Below are 6,000 nucleotides of genomic sequence, written 5' to 3' on the forward strand. Positions count from 1 at the left end.
TTTGAAGGTATGCCCATTCCAGATTAACAGAAATGTGATTCTGGCCTATGGTTTAAAAGTAATTAAAATCGTGTCAGCTAGGTGCCAATAATTTTAAAAAAGGCAATCAGAAAATCTAGGCTCCTGAAATTTCATCTTGGACTCCCATAGGTTTACAGATTCCAAAAATCTGTAGTTTAAAGCTATATTTGATCTAATGATAAATTATCAATACACTAATTTAGAATAGACCAGAGGATTGATGGCTAGGTGAAACAGTGACATGTTATCACATCAATGCAGAAAAGAAAATATATCAGTTGAGTATTTATTCGATAAGGTGAGAAATTATTTAATTAACAGAAATATAATCAGTGAATCTTTTTTCCACTGTAAACCAAAAAACCCAGAGAAAACAATTGGCAGCTTTTTTTAAATGAAATAACCAAAGATTAAAAAAGCTCACTTCTCTTGATTGCAAAGCATATATAGCCTTTTCAAAGCAATTTTTTTTGAAAGACTCTTGACTTCCTGTATATTTAAATATTTTCTTTGTTCAAACAGTACAGTGCACTGCATAAAATGTAAAAATTCAGAATCATTAATAGAACAGTTTTAAAATTACAAAGTAAGAGTCAATGTTAGTATTGTAACATTTTGGACAAAAAGAAGCTGCAACAACCACATTCTAATTTTGAATCCATTATTAACACAGATTTTTGATTCATTATTAAGACCGACTACGGTAAACTCTTAATATACAATCTCACATAAATTGCAAAGTGTAACGTTGGCCAAAAATGAGGAAAAATTGAAGTTGGACTCTAAACTTAGCACATATATTCTTATCTCACATCTCACGCAAAACACAATAAGCCAATTCTAGAATGCAAAGTTATAAATATGTATTTAAAAGAAATTCAATTAAATTTGATATAGTCATGATACTCATAGAGGAAACACTATAAAGACAATTTATCTCATGGTCAAAGGGCCTCCCCTTTACTATGGTGGCGAGTCGAAGAGACTTAGTAGTTGGCAGGAAAAAAGACAGAGGCGCAAGGGGAGAGCCAACTGTGCAACAGCCCCAACAAACAAATTTCTCTGCAGCACCTGTGGAAGAGCCTGATAAGGAGGCCCAAAAGAAAGAAAAGAAGAAATTAGAACATGTACTCAAGTATTAGTACTGTTCAGGAGAGGGAGAAATACATGTGTCGTATTCTCGCCTGCTTAAAATACATGACTGTGCTTCTGTCTAAAAGATTTATGTTGCAAAGTGTTAAAAATAACAGCATCTTCGGAACAATGACTATAATGATAAAATATAAATTGAGTTTAAGAGTGATTTAATTAAGTCTGAAACAAGGATATTAAATCAGCAAATTATGTGGGCATGAGGGGCAAGTTGACTAAGGTAGTTGGGAAACTAGATTAAAAGATATGATGGTAGATAAGTAATTGCAAATATTTCCAGAAATAATTCATAATCTGCAATGATTATATATTCACTTAAGGAATAAAAATGGATAAAGGAAAAGTCCAACCTTGGCTAACAAGGGAAGTTAAAGACAGTATTGGATTAATGTGTACAGGTTTTATTATTATGTTATTAATGCAGCTGATTGTATTGTGTTTTTGAAGTGTAATCAAAAGCAATGGGTGGAGAGCACCAGCATGCTGGAAGTATTAAAATGCATGATTATAATATTAAAATAATCCAAATATCACGAAAGTTAAAAATACAGTGGCAACTTGCTTTCATTCATTGTACACACAGCTCCCTAACATTGTCCATTTGGCTCTGCTAAGGATGGGTACAGGTCATTGATTCATTCACATTTGAGTTTCTAGGGTCAGAGGAGATAACATAGGAACATAGGCACAGGAGTAGGCCATTCAGGCCATTCAGTTAGATCATGGCTGATGATCGACCTCAACGCCACTTGCCCACACCCTTGATGGCATTAGTATCCAGATATCCATCAATTTCTGTCTTGAGCATGCTCAATGATTGAGCTTCCACAGCCCTCTGGAGTAGAGAATTCCAAAGATTCACCATCCACTGAGTGAAGAAATTCCTCCTCACCTCAGTCTTAAATGGCCTGCCCCTTATTGTGAGACTATGTCCCCTGGTTCCAGATTCATCAGCCAGACGAAACATCCTATCTACATCCAGCCTGTCATGCCCTGTAAGAATTTTGTAAGTTTTAATGAGATCACCTCTCATTCTTCAAAACTCTAGAGAATACAGCCCCAGTTTCCTCATTCTCTCCTCATAAGTCAACCCCACCATCCCAGCGATTTGTTAGGTGAACTGCTTTGCACTCCCTCCATGGCAAGTATATCCTTCCTTAGATAAGGTGATCAAAACTGTACACAATACTCCAGGTGCAGCCTCACTAAGGCTCTATACAATTGCAGCAAGACTTCTTTACTCCTTTACTCAAAACATCTTGTGATGAAGGCCAATGTACCATTTGCTTTCCTAATTGCTTGCTGCACCTGCATGCTAGTTTTTAATGACTCATGAACAAGGACACCCAGGTCCCTTTTGACATCAACTCTTCCCAACCTCTCACCATTGAAGAAATACTCCATCTCTCTGTTTTTTCTACCAAACTGGATAACCTCACACTTATTCACATTATATTCCATCTGCCATGTACTTGCCCATTTACTTAGTCTGTCCAAGTTCCCTTGAAGCCGCCTTGCATCCTCCTCACAACTTACATTTCCACCTAGTTTTATGTCATCATCAAATTTAGAAATATTACATTTAGTTCCCACATCCAAATCATTCACAGAGATTGTGAGCAGCTGTCGCCCCATCACTGATCTTTGCGGTACCCCAGTAGTAACAGCCTGCCATCCTGGGAATGACCCGTTTATTCCTACTCTCTGATTTCTGTCTGTTATCCAATTCTCAATCCATACCTGTATATTACCTCCAATCCCATGTGCTCTAATTTTGTTTCCTAACCTCCTGGGCTGAATTTTACTGGCCTCTCGTCACCGTGGGTTGAAGCGCGGGGGTCAGTAAAATCCTGCGGGGAGAGGCCTGCCTTGACCCGTGACTCTGTGCGGCCCCCCCACCTGTCGCCACTAGGCGGTGGCCCTTCAGATACAGATACATACATATATAATGTTCAGCACCATTCGTGACTCCTCAGATACTGAAGCAGTCCGTGCAGAAATGTAGCAAGACCTGGACAATATCCAGACTTGGGCTGATCAGTGGCAAGTAACATTCGCGCCACACAAGTGCCAGGCAATGACCATCTCCAACAAGAGAGAATCTAACCATCTCCCCTTGACATTCAACAGCATTACCATCGCTGAATCCCCCACTATCAACATCCTTGGGGTCACCATTGACCAGAAACTGAACTGGAGTAGCCAGAAAGATACAGTGGCTACAAGAGCAGGTCACAGGCTAGGAATCCTGAGGCGAGTAACTCACCTCCTGACTCCCCAAAGCCTGTTCACCATCTAGAAGGCACAAGTCAGGAGTGTGATGGAATACTCTCCACTTGCCTGGATGGGTGCAGCTCCAACAACACTCAAGAAGCTCGACACCATCCAGGACAAAGCAGCCCACTTGATTGGCACCCCATCTACAAACATTCACTCCCTCCACCACCGATGCACAGTAGCAGCAGTGTGTACCATCTACAAGATGCACTGCAGCAATGCACCAAGCCTCCTTAGACAGCACCTTCCAAACCCGCGACCTCTACCAACTAGAAGGACAAGGGCAGCAAATACATGGGAACACCACCACTTGCAAGTTCCCCTCCAAGTCACACACCATCCTGACTTGGAACTACATTGCCGTTCCTTCACTGTCGCTGGGTCAAAATCCTGGAACTCCCTTCCTAACAGCACTGTGGGTCTACCTACCCCAAATGGACTGCAGCGGTTCAAGAAGGCAGCTCACCACCACCTTCTCAAGGGCAATTAAGGGATAGGCAATAAATGCTGGCATAGCCAGTGACGCCCACATCCTATGAATGAATAAAAAATAAAATAGGCAAACCATACCAAATGAGATGCAAATAAACTTACCTGTAGGCGGTGGCCGTTTGTGCTCTGCATGCCTTCGGAACTCGACACGGAGTTCTGGGCAAGAACCTGGTGGAGAGGGGGGTGCAATCGAATTTTCAGGGAAGCGTGGAGGAGCACGGTAAACAATCTTTACTGGCTAATGGAATGGTGGGAAGCAGTTGAGGGTCAAAGGGAACACATTTTGGGGGAAAGTTTGGAATACAATTAAAGGTTTATTTTGGGGGAAGAGTGCGATTAATGTTTAACTTACCCATTGGGGGGGGAGGTGGGAGAAGTGATTTCTATCTGACATGATATTGTATTGTTACATCCCAGAGTTCGAGACCTTTAAATTTTAAAAGGCTACTGAAGGGCTTACAGCCCTTTAAAAATAACGCCGGCGCCTGTGTGGTGGTGCCAGATGCCATTGCCGGGGATGCGGTGGCCGCCTCCTCACGTCATCGTTGATGGCCACTCCGCCCCCTCTATTTAAATGAGCCCTCGCGCCTAATATCAGGATGCATGCCGTTTTTAGAATGCGCCCCCGGAAACTGCGGCACACTGGTAAAATTCAACCCCCTGTGTGGGACTTTATCAAAAGCTTCTGAAAATCCAAAAACACGACATCCACTGATTCTCCTTTATCTATGCTACAAGTAACATCCTCAAAAAACTCCAACAGGTTTGTCAAACATGATTTCGCTTTCATAAGTCCATGTTGACTCTGCCCAATCATATCATTATTTTCTAAGTATTTAATTATCACATCCTTTATAATAGATTCTAACATTTTCCCTACTACAGATGTCAAACTGTAGTTCCCCGTTTTCTGTCTCTCTCCTTTCTTAAATATTGGGGTTACATTTGCTATTTTCCAGTCTGCAGGAACCCTTCCAGAATCTATAGAATTTTCAAAGATCATCACCAATGCATCCATTATCTCTATAGCAACCTCCTTCAACGCTCTGGAATGTAGCTCATCTGGTCCAGGAGATTTATCAACCTTCAATCCAGTTAATGTTTTTAGTACTACCTTTTTATTAATAATAATTTCTTTTAGTTCCTCATTTTCACAAGTCCCTTAGTTCCCTAGTATTTCTGGGAGATCTTCTGTATCTTCCTCCGTGAAGACAGACACAAAGAAATCATTTAGTTTCTCTGCCATTTCCATATTCCATTATAAATTATCCTGCCTCCTCCTGAAATGGACCTATATTCATTCCTGTTAACCTTTTCCTGTTCACATACCGAATGAAGCGTTTACAGTCTGCTTTTATGTTTCTTGCTAGCTTGCATCCATCTTCTCTTTTCCCTTTCTTTATCAGTTTCTTGGTCATCCTTTGCTGGATTCTAAATTTTTCCCAATCTTCAGGTTTACCACTTTTTCAGGCAAACTTATAAGCCACCTCCTTTGATCTAATGCAATCTTTAACTTAATTTGTTAGCCATGTTTGATTCATCTTTCCTGTTGGGTTTTTGTGTCTTAGAGAAATATATATTCATTGTAAACCATGTAATACTTCATTAAATACTGCCATTGCCTGTCTACCATCAAATCTTTTAGTGCCAATCCACATAGCCAACTTGCCCCTCATACCTTCATAGTTTCCTTTGTTCAGATTCAAGATCCTTGTTTCAGAATGAACTATATCACTTTCAAACTTAATGCAAAATTATGGTTGCTATTTCCCAAAGGCGCCTTTACAGCACGGTTATTAATTAGCCCTTTCTCATTACATAATACTAAATCTAAAATAGATTGATCCCTAGTTGGTTCTTCAACATACTGCTCCAAACCCAGCTCACACACATTCCAGGAATTCATCCTCCACAGCATTAGTGCTGATTAGGTTTACCCAGTCTATATGTAAATTGAAGTCATCCATGATTACTGTATGACCCATGTTACATACACTTCTAATTTCCTGATTCATACCGTGTCCAACATTACCACTACTATTTTGTGGCCTATAAATA

The sequence above is a fragment of the Heterodontus francisci genome, chromosome 15 (genome assembly GCF_036365525.1).
Source record: "Heterodontus francisci isolate sHetFra1 chromosome 15, sHetFra1.hap1, whole genome shotgun sequence".
NCBI classification, from domain to species: Eukaryota; Metazoa; Chordata; class Chondrichthyes; order Heterodontiformes; family Heterodontidae; genus Heterodontus; species Heterodontus francisci.